Source organism: Lutra lutra, chromosome 2, assembly GCF_902655055.1.
Source record: "Lutra lutra chromosome 2, mLutLut1.2, whole genome shotgun sequence".
Taxonomy (NCBI): Eukaryota; Metazoa; Chordata; class Mammalia; order Carnivora; family Mustelidae; genus Lutra; species Lutra lutra.
In genome coordinates this window covers 107921573-107940732 of record NC_062279.1, presented here as the reverse complement: position 1 = coordinate 107940732, position 19160 = coordinate 107921573, and the positions used below count along the sequence as shown (strand labels likewise).

At 37.8% G+C, this 19160-nt stretch overlaps 1 long non-coding RNA gene across 1 annotated transcript in view; it reads right to left on the bottom strand.

Moving 5' to 3' along the window:
- Positions 1 to 836: 836 nt before the first annotated feature.
- Positions 837 to 19160, bottom strand: part of LOC125093260 (uncharacterized) — a 36900-nt gene continuing 18576 nt past the window's right edge. Inside the window, exon 3 of the long non-coding RNA XR_007125188.1 lies at positions 837 to 1095. This is a non-coding gene — a long non-coding RNA (uncharacterized LOC125093260). The remainder of the gene's footprint in view (positions 1096 to 19160) is intronic.

Here is a 19160-nt window from a genome sequence, read left to right as displayed (position 1 = left end):
TTGATGTTAACTTGTTATTGCCAACAAGGAGATTTTGGTTATTTTAGCAGCAGAGATAAAATAGCTAGTTTCCCAGAAGTTTCAATCTATCTTTTTAAAAAATAAAAGGTAGGAGCTCAACATATGTTCATAAAACCTTTTCAAACTAAATTATCTTTTAAAAATGTTTGAATAAATAATAGTAGAAGAAATTTAAAATCCCCAAAGAGCATCCATTATAAATTATGTTTTTCCTAACCTCTTTGCCCAGAAGAAACCACTCTCACCAGTTTTCTTATAACTCTTTCCAGAGATAGTCTATCGATATTATATTTTCACAAATGATGCTGATGATAATGATCACAAATGACAACATTTATGCCAGACACTCTTCTAAGTATTTTACAGAAATTGATCTCTTTAATCCTCATACTAGTTGTATGAAACATGCTTAACCATATGATAGTATCTTTTAAAAATAAAGAAATGTTGGAACAGAGATGTTGGGTAACTTGTCCAAGGTCACACAGCTAGTTGAGAAGAGCTGGGATTCTACTCCAGGTAGCTGACTCCATACTATATTTTCTGCATCAGTATATTGTCTGCATACTCAGAACAGTTTTGGACCTTTCATCTTTCACTTAATATTTTACCTTGGAGATAATTTCTATCAATATATTTAGAATTAATCCATTCTTTCTAGTGGCTAAATACTATTGTATTATATCAGTTCCCAACCTGGAACACTCGGCAATGTCTAAAGATATTTTTTGGTTGTCACAACTGGAAGGGAAGCCCACTACTGACATCTAGTAGGTAGAGTTTAAGGACATCCCTGACAGCAAAGAATTACTTGGCTCAAAATGTCAACAGTAAAATGTTGGGAAACCCTGCAGTATACAAATTAAACAGTAATAAATCATACAGTAACAAATCAAAACACAAAGTTGATTTTCATTACCTAATGAATATACTGGTGATCCAAAATGAGTTCGACTCCAGAGAAGATTGAGATCTCCTCATTTTTAGGTAGAGAGGACTGACCAGGTTTAAAAGAGCAGTTAAAAAGAGCTGTTCCTTCTGGAGCAGTTAAAAAGAGCTGCTGGAGTGGACCATCTATGAAAATAAAGTAATAATTCCTCAATGAGTATTATTTAGATAATTTATATTTTATTTTTCAAAAATAAAAAAAGTAATAATATGTGTTTGTGGTAATTCAAATACTACTGAAGGATATAAAGAAAAAAGTAATTGTTACATAGTCTATATCAATTTCTTATGTATGTGCAAACATGTATGTACGTATTTATTATAGGCATACCCATATAGCATTTTCCCACAACAATGAGCTCCTCCTACTTATCTAAACTTCCTTTCCCACCCTCACACCGACATTCATCAGTTTATCAACCCAAGTCAACCCAAACAGATCTAACTCATTATTTTTAATCACCATTTAATGTTATATACAGGTATACCAAAATTTATTCAGCTATTATACTACTCTGGCTCATTTAGATCATCTCTAGTTTTTACCATTAGATAATGCAGCAAATAGCATATTTATGTTTGCAACTTCTATAATTATCTCTCAAGGATAGATTCAACAAGGTAGATCTATTAGGTTAGAGGATATGCACATTTTAAATTTGATAAGTACTGTCAGTGCATATGATTGCCTATTTGCTCACAGTCTGTTGAAAACAATTTTTTTACTGAATTACTGAAAAGAATTATAAATCACTAATGATAGAGACACAAATAATTATGGTACTGCAATAGATGAATTCTCATATGGATATTAAGAGATGGATTATTGTATAAATACTAACATGTGAAGTGCAGAGAAGGTCTTACAACATGAAAATGTTTACAATACCAAGGGTAAAAACTAGAATGCTTTCTATGTAAAATTACATATGCATAGGGTTGAGAAATGGAAGAGTACGTGAACAAGTGAAGACAGTTTGAGTGGTGGAAGTAGAGATAATTTTTTCTGTTTTTGTTCTTTGGTATTCTTATGTTGTTGTACAATAAATGCAATAAAAATGAGAACATTTAAATAATTAAGAGGCAAGATCAATATAAAAATTTTTAATCATATTTATTGGTTTTTCTCAATCTAGCCTTAATTTGCTATTTATCCCTTCCAACAGGCAATGACAAATTATATATGTGTTCATGTTGTTGGGACTAGGTGCTTTAAAAAGATGATCTTTCCTTCATAGAGAATGGCATCATGCTGAAAAAAATCACTGGCACATCACATTTTGAAAATTGATGGTAGGTGCCAACCCAATAGATTGAATATAGTCTCTTGAATTCGGACAAATGTTCATTTGTCTAAATTTCCTTTTTGCCCAAGTAGGTCATAAAAGGTGACTTTCATTCATTTTTTTTTCTTCTGTAAATTTTAATGATAAAAGCCAAAGTTTCAAAGATGATAAGATAGTAGAATTATGATAAGGAAAGTCTTTGTTCCTCTTGAAGCAGGTTTTGAAGGACAGGAAGACTTGGGTCAGGTCCAGAAGAGATGGACCCAAGTATTCAGGCAAGAGCTCGACCTAAAGGATGAAAGCAGGCATGGCCCAGGGTATGTATGCTTGGTTCTGAGAGAGCCATCCAACTTTACAGGAGTTGCCCGTTGTGATGTAATGGAAAATAAGGTTAGATAGGTAGAGGGCAGGGAAGGAGAAGAACAGGCATTGAAAGCCAGAGAGAAAAGAGTTTGTATTGGATGCATTAAATTGGATTGATTGAAATAAGGAGACACCGAGATCCTCAGCCAGGAAATGAGAAAAAGTGAACAGTTGTTATCTTTGCAAGGATAGAAAGGCATGTTCTTATTTAATTCTGGCGTAGGGGCAAGAGGGGCAAAACAGCATTTCGTCTCATTGCTTTAAATTGTTTTTAGTCACAAAGTTTGTTTTATTCTAATCTCCAAATAGCACTGAAAGAATATATGGATTTGGTGGTTGGTTTTGTTTGTTTTAGATTTTACTTATTTGTTTGACATAGAGAGAGAGATCACAAGTAGGCAGAGGGGCAGGCAGAGAGAGAGGGGGAAGCAGGCTCTCTGCTGAGCAGAGAGCCCAATGTGGGTCTCGATCCCAGGACCCCAAGATCATGACCTGAGCCAAAGGCAGAGGCTTAACCCACTGAGCCACCCAGGCGCCCCTGGTGGTTGTTTTTGTTTGTTTATCAGATGCAATCATGGGTTAAAATATGTTGAGAAACACAGAATGTAAGCCCATATATTACTACTTTTCACTAATTAATATAAGGGAATATAATACGAATAGTTTTCTTGATAGTTAAATTTCTCAAAAATGACCCACCTCTCCCTGTGCCCAGTCTCACCCATCAGTTTCTGATCCTTACCCTATGTCTTCTGGGATTTACCTTTCTACATAAGAGTTCTATATTTATGATGCTCTATCTTGATATAGTATTTTATATGTGACAACTGATCTTTTTACATTGGTAAATGAAGATAAAGCTTTTATACAACTACCCTGCTTCCCCTCCTTCCCAATATAATTGGACAGTAGGTACAGAAAGCTCCAGTTCAAATATACATAATATATAACATATTATATTATATATATATAATACAATCCTAATATAATTAAACCACAGACTTATCTGCATTTTATCCCATATTTACATTATTTTGGCTGTCTACATATTTTTCACTGCTGAATCTAGTAGTGTACCATGATTACTCTATCTTCTCTTTCCCTGGAGTTAATAACTGTCTCAATTATTCATTTTGAAGTCATCTAAATAAGTTTTCATATAACCCAATACTTGTAGGATAATCTGAATTCCATTTTTAATTTATTTCCAGAAACTTTTGCTCTCCTGCTTCAATCTTGGCTGATTGTTTTCTAGCCCCATTTTATGATTTGTCATCCTTCACTTTCGTTTGCTATTATACTGGGAAATTCCCTCACCCTCTTCTCTGTTGGATCCTTTGTTTTGGGAATTGTTTTCTTCTTTCAGGTTTTCTCTCTATTTGTTTGAGACTCTGAGTGCCTAAGAATGGCTTTGAGTCTGCACAGAATGGCCATTCAGTTTCTGCATAGAAAGAGACTGGAGTCTCGTACCTGGCTGCAGGTGTTTAGGGACCCGGATAGGGAATGAATGGTGATGGGTGAGGATGTGTTTCTTTGATAAATACATGGACTTCTATTTAATCTACCTATTTTTAGCCCCTCAGCTCCCCTGGAGCTTTTTGTACCTACTGTCCTTAACCTCAGAATCTTTTTGATTCATGCTCCGCGGGAATCACTCTTAAGTCTGAAATGGGAGGGGAAGTCACCAGGCTCTTTGAGATCTAAATGTCTCTTAGGCAGACTTTTGAACGATTCTCTTAATCCCAGATCTGCACCTCACATCCCCTTTATGCACATTCTCAAGTTTTGCAGGTTGGTTCTCTTTCTTCTTGCTGAAGATCTTCTAAGTCAACAGCTTTCCATCCTCCAAAGCATATTGATGTTTCCTATTCTCTGTGTCTTCTCTCCTGGTTTTTTTTTTATATATATATTTTAGGCCTATATATTTTAAATATGATTATTATCACTTTAATAGGCTTCCAGGAGAGAATGGAAGCGATGCATTCTATTCATCCTATTGCATCAGAAATCTCCATTTCTATTTAAAATCCTGTGATAGTACATTATTTTCTTTATCTTTCATTACAAAATTTGTCTTTCAAAGATAATTTTGGCAGAAATATTAAGTAATGAATTTTTTTAATCATGAGGATTGAAATAAGAATATTATCATTCTTTGTGGGGCGCCCGGGTTGGCTCAGTGGGTTAAAGCCTCTGCCTTTGGCTCAGGTCATGATCTCAGGGTCCTGGGATTGAGCCCTGAATTGGGCTCTCTGCTCAGCAGGGAGCCTGCTTTCCTCTCTCTCTCTCTGCCTATCTCTCTGCCTACTTGTGATCTCTGTCTGTCAAATAAATAAATAAAATCTTAAAAAAAAAAGAATATTATCATTCTTTGAGCTGCCTTTGAAAATGTGATTTTTAGTTGTTCATACATGACATTTTATCTTTCTCTTGAAAATCTTTTCCTTTCCCCAGTACCTCCCCATGATCACTTTATCAGTTGATTCAAATACAACATTCTTAAGTCTCTGCAAGGATCATCCCTCCCCATATTCTCCAATTCCTCTAAAACTGCATTTCTCAGTAAATTTACATTTGTTATTATAACTTCCCTCTTTAATTATATTTCCAGAGAATACAGTGGCTGATACAAAACTGTCAAAGTAAAAATAAGGCAATGGTTGGGTTACCAATTCTTGTACATATAACTCCAAGAATTTTATAATGAATTTCTTTTAAAATCCCCAACTTTAATAATATGTATGTCTGCCTTCATCTCTGGAATTATCTGTGTATTTATAGTATATGAAGAAAGAAAAGGAGAAGTCATGGATACAAGTGTGTTAACGAATATGTGTTGTATCAATATAAAAATAAGGTGATAATAGTTGATATATAATTTAAATAATTAACATTTAAGAAATTAAACACCAAAGCAAGTAACCAAAAGCACCTTCTAGGTACCAACAGCTAGAATAGTCATTCTTTGGCAATATTTCTAGTGACCTAGGATGACAGATTATCTCTGTATGCTATCTAAATGGAAAAATAGTTGAGGTTTGACATGGCCAACAATTGGTATTATTGATTTCTTCATTGAATTGACTGTTAGTAATGTATAAACATCATCAAATTTGCTATATTGTTTACACTTGATGAGTTTAGTTACATGTGTGAGGATCTTAAGCTAGCTGTGTGTATACACACACACACACACACACACACATTTTTATAAAGCCATTAATATTGAAAAATGAAATTTTAAATCCACTACAGACTTGCTTATACAAGCTCCTCTGTTATATCCCTTACAGCAGAGTCACCCTGAAATACAGTGGTTGCTCAATACATATCTGCTTGCCTTTTTGGTTGTTTTTTTGCAATCTGTTCAAGGCTTTTGGTATATAAAAAGTAGCTAAGCCATAAGGGAATTTGTCCAAACAGAGTGTACATATATCATGTAAGAATTATTTTTTATGCGCTGCAAAAAAAGTCAGGAGTGGATTCACTTATTCTGCACTGGGAAAAACATTTTTCTGCTAGGTATGCTCTCATACACAGCCTCTAATTAATCTACTAAATTATCTGCTCACTTTTTATCTTCCACCTCCTATAAATAGTCTCCTTTCTCAGAACTTCAAATAAAAGCAAGCTTACTGCTTAGGCAGGATGCCCTGACCAGTTAAACCAGCCTCACTCTTAGCAGACTTCTCTGCTTTGTTGACCTTCCTCTAGACCATCTAACATAAATATCTGTCTTTTTCCAAGTCTTACTTCCAGATAATGGAGCCTGGTTTGGAAAAAGGATACACAAATCTCCTTGGCTCTGTAATTATTTGGGGGATTTCCAATATGAACTCGATTTTGCTCCCTAGATACCCTCCTTCCCAACTGGCCATATAGACAATGCGAAACCTCTATCACTTTAACAAGCTTGTGACTTGACACACTTCCCTTATCTCTGCCCATCAGAGGAAACAAAAAAGCAGCTGCCACTTAATGAGCACTGACTTCCAAGTGCTTGCAACCCAACTGCACAGTGGGTCTCTTATTCCCCTTTTGTAGGTGAGAGAAGTGAACCTCAGGGTGGAAAAGCAGCATGCTCAAGGGCATGCAGGTCATACACCCACAGAGCTCATCAGATAGCTCTGATTCATGCCTTATTTTTTTTTTTAAGATTTTATTTATTTATTTGTCAGAGAGAGAGAGAGCGAGCGAGCACAGGCAGACAGAGTGGCAGGCAGAGGCAGAGGGAGAAGCAGGCTCCCCACAGAACAAGGAGCCCGATGTGGGACTCGATCCCAGGACGCTGGGATCATGACCTGAGCCGAAGGCAGCAGCTTAACCAACTGAGCCACCCAGGCGTCCCTGATTCATGCCTTATTATGTTTTGTTTTTGTTTTCCCTTTTATTTTCTTTTAAAAGATGCTATTTGGGGCGCCTGAGTGGCTCAGCGGGTTAAGCCTCTGCCATCGGCTCAGGTCATGGTCTCAGGGTCCTGGGATCCAGCCCCACGTCAGGCTCTCCACTCAGCAGGGAGCCTGCTTCCCCCCTCTCTCTCTCTGCGCCTGCCCCTCTGTCTACTTGTGATCTCTCTCTCTCTGTCAATAAATTAAAAAAATCTTAAAAAAATATGCTATTTGATCGGGACAAAGAAGATATACCATATATCATTGTTAAAACTAAATAATGAAATGAATGTCCACGATCTCATCGTTTAATTTAGGACCTGGAACATAATCCTGTTGCATCTACGTAGGTTCTTCTCTCCCCCACTCTCTGGCCTTTCCTCCCTCCCAGGGGTTTTGTATTTATCACCCCCTTGCTGTTCTTTAGCTTTTTAAAAAATTTTTTTATTATTTATTTTTTGTTCTTTAGCTTTTTATTTCAAGAAAATTCAAAGCACAGAAAAGTTTTAAAAAGCTTACAAAAATTCCTGTGTACCCTTCAACCGATTCAGCAATGATCTGATTCACTGTATTTGTTTTCTCATTCTCTTCTCTTATGCATATTGTTGTCTCTGAAGCATTTGAGAATAAATTGCAGATAGCATGCTCATTACCTCTAAGTACTTGAGTGTATGTTTTCTAAACATGAGGATTGAAAACAGTTATCAAAATCAGAAAATTTAACACTGCTTACATTACTCTATGATCTACAGTGTCCTTTCAAATTTCACGGTTACCCTGATAAAAATATGCTTTATAACCGTCCCGCTCCACCCCTCGCACAGCCCACACCCCCACCACGGGATCCAGTCCAGGGTCACATATTACGTTGTCTCCAATCTCACTTGATCTGGAACAGTTCCTCAGGGTTGGTGTTTTCTGACCTTCACATTTTTTAACAGTTAGGCAATTATTTTGTGACTGTCCCTCAGTGTGGCTTTCTTCATAGAATGTTTCTACATAATTAAATTTAGATTGTGTGTTTTTGGCAGGATCACTATGTCAGTGAGGTCATGTCCTTTTCAGTGCAACACTTAGGAAATCCATATGTCATTTTTCTCCATTTTTTGGTGATGGCAACTTGGATCAGTTGGTTAAGGTGATGTCTTCCAGGTTTATCTACTTTAAAAGCACTATTTTCCCCTTTGGAAGTAATATGTAAGTTGTGGAGACGTCTTTGAGACTATGTAACTATCCTGTTCATCATCAAATTTCAACCCAATAGTTTCGGTATCCATTGACAATTTTGTCTGAGTCAATGACTACGATGTTTGCCAAATGGAGATTTTCTACCTCCATAATTCCTGCATGAGATTCTGCTATAAGGGAAAACTTTTCCTTCTTCTTGGTTTATTTATTTATTATCAGTAGAAACTCATCTGTTTATTTAATCTAAGCTTGAACTTTCATCGTTGATCAGCATGGCCACATATGTCATAAATCAACTTTCCATGTGTTCTTGGATCTTTCTGGGCTCTCTTGTTCACCTGGTCATTGGTCTTCCCCTTTGCCAAAGCAACATTATCAATTATCATGACTTCACCATCAGTTTCAGTGTCTGGTTGGCCAAGTTCCCTCTTTTTATTAAGGAATGCCTTGGATATTTCCCTTGCCATATAAAAAATCAGTATCAGCTATCATGTTTCACAAAAACCTCTGTTGATATTTGGAATTATATTAGTTCTGCAGGCCAATCCAGAGAGAATTCATATTTATTGTATTATTTATATTTACATGAATATTAGTAATATTTATTATGATATATATAACCCAACCCAGTAAGTACATTTTTGTAACTTAAGTTTTGTTGTAAGCATCTTCTGTTGTCAACACTTATTTAATACATCTAATTTAATATGTTTAATCATGAAATAGAATATATTTATTTCTTTAACTGAATTAATTTAATATATTCCACCATATAAAATACACCACATTCCCCTCAATAAATCACCTTTTAGTGGACATTTCTGGCGGGGTTTTTGTTTTGTTGTTTCGTTTATTGCTGCTACTCTAAGCAATGTCTCAATGGTAATAACTGCTAAATTCTGTGGATCTCATTATGTCCAGGTGAAGACCCCGTAGCTCCTCAGATTTAAGTGACCTACAAACTGCTGGTGACTGGAAAAGCAGGAAGGAGCTGAATCAGGATCTATCCTGGGTCTGCGTTTGGCAGAGTAGGAGGCGCAGGGCCCCGGGGGCCTTCCACTCCCATCACCGCAGCTCAGTGATGTGGGGCTCAGGGAAAGTTACTTCACCTCGGGTTCCTCATCTTGCAGAACAGGGTAACCCCTATCTCAGAGGGATGTGCTGAAGACCATAGGAGCTAATGTTATAATGTATTTGGCCCTTACCCTAGCACATAATTAAAATATATATACATTTATTTATTTATTTGACAGAGATCACAAACGGACAGGGGGACAGGCAGAGAGAGAGGAGGGAAGCAGGCTCCCTGCTGAGTAGAGAGCCCGATGCGGGGCTTGATCCCTGGACCCTGGGATCATGACGTGAGCTGAAGGCAGAGGCTTAACCCACTGAACCACCCAGACGCCCCACATAATGTTTTTTTAATTTAAATTTTAGTTAGTGAACATACAGTGCAATATTGGTTTCTGGAGTAGCATTCAGTGATTCATCAGTGATTCATACAATACCCTATACCCATCACAAGTGCCCTCTTTAATACCCATCACCCATGAGCCCATCCCCAACCCACCTCCCTTCATCAACCCTTGGTTTATTCTCTATCATTAAAAGTCTCTTACAGTTTGTTTCCCTCTCTCCTTTTTTTCTTTTCCCCTTCCCATATGCTCATGTCTTCTTTATTAAATTCCACATATGAGTGATGTCATATGGTATTTGTCTTTCTCTGACTTCTTTCTTAGCATAATACATTCTAGCTCTATTCCTGTTGTTGCAAATGGCAAGATTTCCTTCTTTTGGATGGCTGAGTAATATTCCATTGTGTGTGTGTGTGTGTATACTGGACCTCTTTTTTTTTTTTAAGATTTTATTTATTTATTTGACAGACACAGCAAGAGAGGGAACAGAAGCAAAGGGGAATGGGAGAGGGAGAAGCAGACCCACCACTGAGCAGGAAGCCTGATCTAGGACTCAATCCTAGGACCCTGGGATCATGACCTGAGCTGAAGGCAGACACTTAACCGACTAAGCCACCCAGGTGCACCTACACCACCTCTTCTTTATCCATTCATCTGTTGATGGACATTTATACTCTTCTCCATAATTTGGTTATTGTTGATAATGCTAATGTAAACATTGTGGTGCATGTAAGCCTTCAAATCTGTAGCTTTGTATCCTTTGGGTAAATACCTAGCAGCGCAACTTCTGGGTCATAGTGTAGTTCTATTCTTAACTTTTTGAGGAACCTCCATACTGTTTTCCAGAGTGGCTGCACCAGCTTGCATTCCTACTAACAGTGTAAGAGTGTTCCCCTTTCTCCACATCCTCGCCAACATCTGTTGTTTCTTGCGTTTTTTTAATTTTAGTCATTCTGACAGGTGTGAGGTGGTATCTCATCATTGTTTTGATTTGTATTTCCCTGATGCTGAGTGATGTTGAGCATTTTTTCATGTGTCTGTTAGCCATCTGGATGTCTTCTTTGGAAAAGTATCTATTCATGTCTTCTGCCCATTTTTTAACTGGGTTATTTGTTTTTTTGGGTGTGGAGTTTGGAAGTTCTTCACAGACTTTAGATACTAACACTTCATCAGATATATCCTTTGCAAATATCTTCCCCATTCCACAGGCTGCCTTTTACTTTTGTTGACTGTTTCCTTCACTATGCGGAAGGTTTTCATCCCGATGAAATCCCAATAATTCATTTTTGCTTTTGTTTCCTTTGCCTTTGGAGATGTGTCTAGTAAGAAGTTGCTATGGCTGAGCTCAAAGAGGTTTCTGCTTGTGTTCGCCTCTAGGATTTTGATGGATTCCCGTCTCACATTTAGGTCTTTCATCCATTTTGAATTTATTTTTGTGTGTGGTGTTAGAAAGTGGCCTAATTTCATTCTTCTGCATGTTGCTGTCCAGTTTCCCCCACACCATTTGTTGAAGAGCTTGTCTTTTTTCCATTGGATACTCTTTCCTGCTTTGTTGAAGATTAGTTGGCCTTATAGTTGTGGGTCCATTCTGGGCTTTCTACTCTCTTCCATTGATCCATGTGTCTGTTTCTGTGGCAGTATTATACTGTCTTTGATGATTACAGCTTTGTAATAGAGCTCGAAGTCTGGAAATGTGATGCCTCCAACTTTGCTTTTGGTTTTCAGGACTGCTTTGGTTATTCAGAGTCTTTCATGGTTCCATAAAAATTTTAGGATTGTTTGTCTTAGCTCTGTGAAAAATTCTGTTGGTATTTTTTAAAGTTATTTATTTATTTTTATGATTTTATTTATTCATTTGTCAGAGAGAGAGAGCACGCACACAAGTAGGGGGAGTGGCAAGCAGAGGAAGCAGGTTTCCCAATGAACAAGGAGCCCCATGTGGACTCGATCCCAAGGCCCCAGTATCATGACCTGAGAGGAAGGGAGATGCTCAACCGACTGAGCCACCCAGGTGTCCCACTGTTGATAGGCATTGCATTAAATGTGTAGATTGATTTGGGTAGTATAGACATTTAAAAAATATTTGTTCTTCCAATCTGTGAGCATGGAATTTTCCCCCATTTCTTTGTGTCCTCTTTAATTGCTTTCATAGGTGTTCTATAGTTTTCAGAGTACAGATCTTTTACCTCTTGGTTAGGCTTACTTCTAGGTATCTTATTGCTTTTGGTGCAATTGCAAATGGAATGGATTCCTTGATTTCTTTTTCTGCTGCTGTTATTGGTGTATAGAAATGTAACAGATACTTGCTCATTGATGAGACCTTTAAAAAAAGTTGCACTTTCCTTTCCGCAAACACATTTCTCCATTTACTTAGGTCTTCCAAGCATTCTATTATAATATTTCATAGTTTTTTTTCTGTACAGGTCCTATATATCTCTTATTAGATTTAATTTTAAGCATCTTATATGTGAGCTATTTAAATAGGATATCTTTTAAAATTGTGTTTTTTCTGTGCTTGTTGTTATAGAATGTTTGCTGAGTACTTAACCAGGTTTTATAGAAATGCAACTGAGTTTTGCATATTGATCTCCTGCTAAACTTGTATTTTTGCTAATAGTTGTCCTTCAGATTTTTATGGAGACTGTCATATCATTTGTGAAGTAATGAAGTCCTTTGTCTTCTTTTCCAAACTTTTGTCTTTGATTTATTTTTTCCTGTCTTTCAGTATAAGATTAATAAAATGAGTAGGAGAACCTGCACAGTCCCTGGGCTTCTACTTCCCTACCCGCATCCATCCTGGTCCCCGCTGCAGTCTGGCACCATCTGGTGGTGATTATCCACTCCAGTGATTACACACTGATGGGAGTGACTTCAGGTCTGTAGCTGACTGAACTTCAGGAAAACATCGATGACTCCAGGAAATTGCTGGTTCCAACATGCCAGTTTTTGGGGTCCACTTTGGGAATAATGAGTTGGGAGATTACTGAGTAAGTAGGATTCAAACTCTGCCTCCCTCCTGGGTTTCAAGTTATTTTTCTGCTTGACTCCCCCCACTTTACCTGTCCCCTCTACTGTTTCCCAACCTCAGAAGATAAGAACTTTATCCTCCTTCCTCCCTTTGTTCTACCTGTGGGCTTGGGTGACAGACAAGAGCAAGTCTTCCATTTTATAATCTCAGAATTTATGAAATTTGGGGTATATTTTTACGAGGTTTTATCGTATTTATTTGTATATTTTGCTCTCCCCTTTCATTATAAAGTACGCTACAAAAGCTTGAGGATTATTTTGTTTTGTTTATAGCTATATCACAAATGAGTAGGACTTCTAGCATGTAGGCACTCGAACATATTTACTGAATAAAGTAAATGGGTGGATATTAAAATCTTGAATTTCACAGTAGATTTGTTAATCTCTTCCTCTAACTCTATTACCTATTGCTCTATATTTTAAAACCTATCTTATCAGATGCATACAAAATTAAAAGTATTATATCTTCTTGATCAGCTCAATCTTCCTTAAAATGCTTTGGGTTCTTTTATTTCCATTTGGTCGTAAAATCTATTTCAGCGCTAATGTGCCACCAAGCTTTCCTTTCGCTAGTACCTGCCAAGTGTGTCTTTCACTTACTTTTACTTTCAACTTTTATATGTCCTTATGTCTTATGTCCCTCTCTTCTAAACAGTTTTTGGCTGGATTTTTTAATATAATTGAACAACCCATCATTTAACTGGTGTGTTTAGTTCATCTATGTTTATGATGATTAGTGATACATCTGAATTTATTTCTATGTGTCTTAAACCTATTTAAATTGCTTATTGATTTTTTCTAATTTTAAGTTACATTTTTAGAAAACGCTTTACTTCTTTTTCAGATCAAATTATTCCTGTTAGTCTTGTTTTGCCTGCTTATCTTTAATTTCATTGTTTAGTTCCATTGTAATTTAAATAATTTCATTCTTTATTTCAGTATATGTATTTTTACTGAGAGAGAGAGCAGCAGACATAAAGAGAAGCAGGCTCCCTGAGCAGGGAGCCTGAGGCAGGGCTCCATCCCAGGATCATGACTCGGGCCAAAGGCAGAAGCTTAACCCACTGAGCCAACCAGTTGCCCTTAGTTCTGCTTTTTTAAATGCCTGTGATTTTCAGCTCTCTTCATGTGGTAGTTGACTTTTTGCATTTCTTCTTTAGTTTACTGCTCATGTCTTTTGTCCATTTTTTCCTGGAACCCTAAATGAACTTCATATTAAAAGCTCCTTGCCTTAACAACAATAAATATATTTTTATTTAATACATTTTACATTTTACAAGAGATGAAAGTCCAGTTAATGTTTTAATTTCCTAAAGAAAATTAGACAGAAGATTTATATAATAATTCTCTTTTCAAAGAAAATGCACCTCTGATCTCTCTCATCCTCACTATGAGGAAATTCACTGCTATTGTTTTCCTGTCCCTAAGCTCAAAGTTCCATAAGAAAAACATATTAAAAAAAAGGGAGAAAAATGTATTTATCCTTCTGTTATATTTATCATGTAAAATATCATTTCTGGATCCCTATGAGATTAAGTAAAAATTTATTAGTTATGTCAAATAACTAAATTTACCTAAAATTCCACAAACAGAATATGACATAATTTAAAAAATAGACACAACTTGTATTTCTGTTATTTTAAGGAAAAAGTAAGCAAGATTCAAATATTTTTTTAAAAGGTGGAAATTAGTGATCATAAAAGGTATAAATAGGAATAATTAATTTTCAAGAATGGCCACTAGAGTTCCTTTATGGAGATGTCCAAAGGCTTATTCTAGTTTTAAAACAGCCAAAATGTTCAACAAATTCAAGAATTGTACACTCCCAGTTTGAGGCTTCAGAAACCTAGCCTTAGGAAAACAGCACAATTTAAGAATGTTGCCATCTAGTGTTCAGTTTTTGAATTGGCCCCATAAAATTAGTGTAATCTGGACAGATTATTTGAAAATGTAGTATAATCTTGACTCTTTGACATTGGAACCAGAGATCAAGAGAGGGTTTCCTGGGGTAACTGAGCAGTTTTTAAAATTAAGAAAGGAGGAGGTTACTAAAGATGTGTGTGTGCATCCATGTGAGGACAGCAATGAATGAGGGTAGACAATAGGAGACAAGAGCGGCAATCACACAGGATAACCAGGGAGAATAAAAAAATGTGAGAAGATAATAATTATTTTATTTTATAAATTCTATAAATTCTAAATTTATACAAAGATTGAGGGTCCAATGTTTGAAGTGGTAGGAAAATAGTGCAATTGGCCATTGAAATATATTGGATGGGAAATTAAAAAAATAACATGTATTTTATTTCCTACAACTTTTAAGGGTTTTTTTTTTTTTAGATAATAAAAGCTCCTAATTCTTGAGTATTTAGTGAATGCCAGATATTCTAAGTGCTTTGCATATAATACATATTTGACTTCTATAATTACTGTTAGTAACCCCCACTTAAAGATGAAAAAATTAAGGTACAAATGGTGCTTTGTCTAAACCAAGGGGCTGGCTCCAGTGTCCATGTTCTTAATCCATGTGCTAGTCTTCCTTTTAAAATAGCTAAAGAACAGGCTGAAGTCACCATATAACATTAGATAGAAAGTTAAGTCAACTGCCTGAATAATTTTGACCAAATTTTATCATTTTTATTAGCTGGATCTGGTGTTAGCGCTGGTAAACTCATCCAACAGAAGTGCTTAGTTTTCCCTTTTACATCTGCTATACTCTCAACAAACTTTAGTGTATATATATATACATGCCTTTCATACAAAAACATTATAGTGGGGCGCCTGGATGGCTCAGTTGGTTGAGCATCTGCCTTCGGCTCAGGTTGTGATCCCAAGTCTGGGAATCCATTCCTGGGTTGGGCTCCTTGCTCAGCGGGGAGCCTGCTTTTCCCTCACCTTCTGCCTGCCGCTCCCCCTACTTGTGCTGTCTCTCTCCGACAAATAAATAAATAAAATCTTTAAAAAATAATGTTATAGGACTCTACTCTTATTGGTAAAGTATGTATATTGAATTCTTCTTTAGTAGTAGTGGTAAATTTCTTCTCTTCAACTCTTGATCCTCTTTCTGATCACCAGCCCAACTATGGTCACTATGATGAGTTGTGTCCCATCCCCAATTCACATATTGAAGTCCTAACCCTCAAGACCTCAGCATGTGATTATATTTGGAGATAAGGTCTTTAAAGAGACCTAATTAACCTAAAATGAGTTCATTTGGGTGGCCCTAATCCAGTATGACTCATGTCCTTTATTTATTTGTTTGTTTATTTGACAGAGAGAGATAGAGATCACAAGTAGGCAAAGAGCAGGCAGAGAGAGAGGGGGAAGCAGGCTCCCGCTGAGCAGAGGGCCCGATGCAGGGCTCAATTCCAGGACCCTGGGATCATGACCTGAGCTGAGGGTAGAGGCTTTAACCCACTGAGCCACCTAGGTGCCCTGACTCATGTCCTTTTAAGAGGAAACTTGGACACAGATGGTTACAAAGGGAAGACCGTGTGAAGGCACAGGGACAGCTATCTCTACTGCTATCTCTAAGAGGTCTCAGAAGGAACTGTCCCTGCCAACACCTGATCCCCAGATTTCTAGCTCCTAGAACTGTGAGAAAATAAACTTCTGTTGTTTAAAACTACCCAATCTGTGGATCTTTGGCGATTTATTACGGCAACCCTTGCCAACTAATACAGTCACTGTATTAATCAGGGTCTTAGTTAAAAAAAAAAAAAAATAGAAACACCCTTGCCAGTTTAAAAAGAAAAGAGACATTTTTTCAAGGAAAAGGAGATAGCTCACGAGAATCTTTAGAGGACTAGAGAGCCAGGTTTGGAGGCTAGGCACTTCTGAAAAATAATGCCTAAATCACATTCTGAGATTGTGCCAGTAACCACTCCAATGAAACCAGACGCTCTAATGCATGCCTCTCATTCTAGACATGAAATGGCAGAACACCTGTCTTCTGATCATGATGGAACCAGGGCCCAAGTGTGCAAGAGCACCTGGCTCCAGGTGTCCCAAACAGACCAGGTGAGACCAGTTGCAGCAGACAGAATAAAAAGGCATAGAGACCCAGTGGTGGTAAAGCAAGAAAGGGATTATTTCCAGGAGGCCAGCACCAGGAAGACAGGGGGCTAATGTCTCAAAGCCCATCTTCAAATACTTTAAATTTATATAAGGAAAATGTGGGTCAAATGTTGGAGGGTACCTGCAGGTGGCTGTGAAGTTCAAGTAGATCATTGTCTTGGGGGGAATTATGCAGAGTCTTACAGGCCAGTCATTATTGCTGGACAGCTAGTTTGGGGTAGTTTGGGTTCCCATCAGCGGATGCTTTGCCCATGAGGTCTTTAGACTGAGTTAAAACATAAGCTGGAAAGAACTTACTCGGTTAAAAAGGATAGCCTGAGGTCAAAATGAAAGGAGTTAAAGGTAGTTAAGGTCCTCTTTCTTTCTTCTTCTTCTTTTTTTTTAATGTTTTACAATTTTTTAATAGGGGCACCTAGGTGGCTCAGTCAGGTAAGTGTCCGCTTTCGGTTCAAGTCATGATCCCAGGGTCCTGGGATCAAGTCCTGCATCGGGCTCCCTGCTCAGTGAGGAACTTTCTTCTCCCTCTTCCTCTGTCTCCTGCTCCTCCTACTTGGGCTCTCTCTCCATCAAATAAACAAATAAAATCTCAAAAAAAAGATTTTAATTAATTAATTAATTTGACATGAGAGAGAGTGGGTGAGCGCACAAGCAGGAGTAGCTGCAGGCAGAGGCAAAGGGAAAAGCAGGCTCTCTGCTGAGCAAGGAGCCTGACGCAGGGCTCGAGCCCAGAACCCTGGGATCATGACCTGAGTCAAAGGCAGACCCTTAACTGACTGAGTCACCCAGGTGCCCCTGCATTCCTCTTTCAATGAAAGATGACATCTAAGCTGTCGCCTTGACAAAAACAAACAAACAAAAGGATTTTCTGCAGTGCTTGCCTTGCCACACAGCTCATTTCTGGTTTGATGTCCCACATGGGTGTGTGTGATTGGAGGAACCTAGGTTCCATGCCTGCAACCTCCCTGTGAGTTGAGTGTGGGAGAGTATTCTGGTTTCTGCCTTGGGGAAGTGGATCAAAAGACAAGAAATTGCCCAGACAGAGAAAGGGTTCTCAAAGGGTGGTGGTATGCCAGAAAAGGCATGCAAAGGAAATCAACTTCAAAACCTCGGTGGTATGATTCTTTGACCAGTTGCCCAGGTGGTAAATTTCTCTGAGACCTAGTTGTCATTTCCACAGTCCTTAACCTTTTCTTGAATTGATTTTTATTTTCACTGGATAAAACGCTCCCTGATCTAGAATTCAAATTACTATTAAGCACAAATAGCTGGGCCCCTCACCCTCCACCTGTTGTGTACCTTTGTAAGAAAAAAAAAATCAGGCAGGTTAATATGAAGATGTTGGTTGCCAAGTGTTCATTCATTCCTCCTTATGTTGGTAAAGGGACCCCCAACTTCCCTCAGGGGGTCACTCCTTCCCCCTGTCTTTCCCTGTGGTTTTTGTGGGGATAACATCCCTGCTCTGCCACTCCTGCCCAAGTTCCAGAAGACATATGACTGAGTTTGGCCACAGAATGTACCATATAGCATCCCTCCTCCCCAGCCCTGTGATTAATTTAGAATAGGTAGGCACATTGTCCAGGACAAGCAAATGCCAGTCCGTCCCAGGACACTTCTCTGGGTCTCTGGCATCTCTCTAGCTCTTCTCTTTCATCCGTGGTTGCTCAGCTAGGACAGAAATCTTGAGCTGCCGCTGACCAAACTGGTATTTCTTGATAGAAACTCTCCTGAGTGTAAAGCTGGCACACAGGCAAGTAGAGACAAGGGATAGAGAGAAACAGTCCACATATCCTTGAGCACCTAGAACCACCTGCACCAACAGTCATTTTCAGTTTAAATCCATTTAAATGATTTCAGTCGCTTTCAGCCAAAAGACTTGACCAGTTTGGTTGGTTAAAGAAAGTAGTTAATTGGTAAGCACAGATTTTTCCCGAAACATTCTGCTTTAACAAACATTTATAGTACCTCCAACTTGATGTCCAAATGAAAAAACTTGGCCTTGTTTTTATACGGTATGTATATATCAGCCCCTTCTTCCACCTCCACAACCCCCCTGGCTGCACACCGCCCCCCCCCCCCCACAGAGTAAGGGAAAATGTAAATATATCAAAGGTTTCATTCATCTTGGTTTCCTTCTCTTCAGATAAAATGACCTTTTTAGGATTTGATGTGAGATAAAACATACTTGCATATATTTCTCTGTATTTTTGGCTTTATCCAGGTTTACTCTTGAATGTAATGCAGAATTTTTTTTCCCTTTCCTGTAGCCAGTGTTTGGATGTCAGTATAGTGTTAACTGCACATATTTTGTTTCTTTTTAACATATGTGGCTTCATTCTCTTCAGGTTTGACCTTTCAGCCTCTTTCCTACATTTTACTATTCCAAGGTAAATGCTGGGGTATAAATACATATTTCATAGAGGAATATTACAATTTTCGGCAGACTTCAT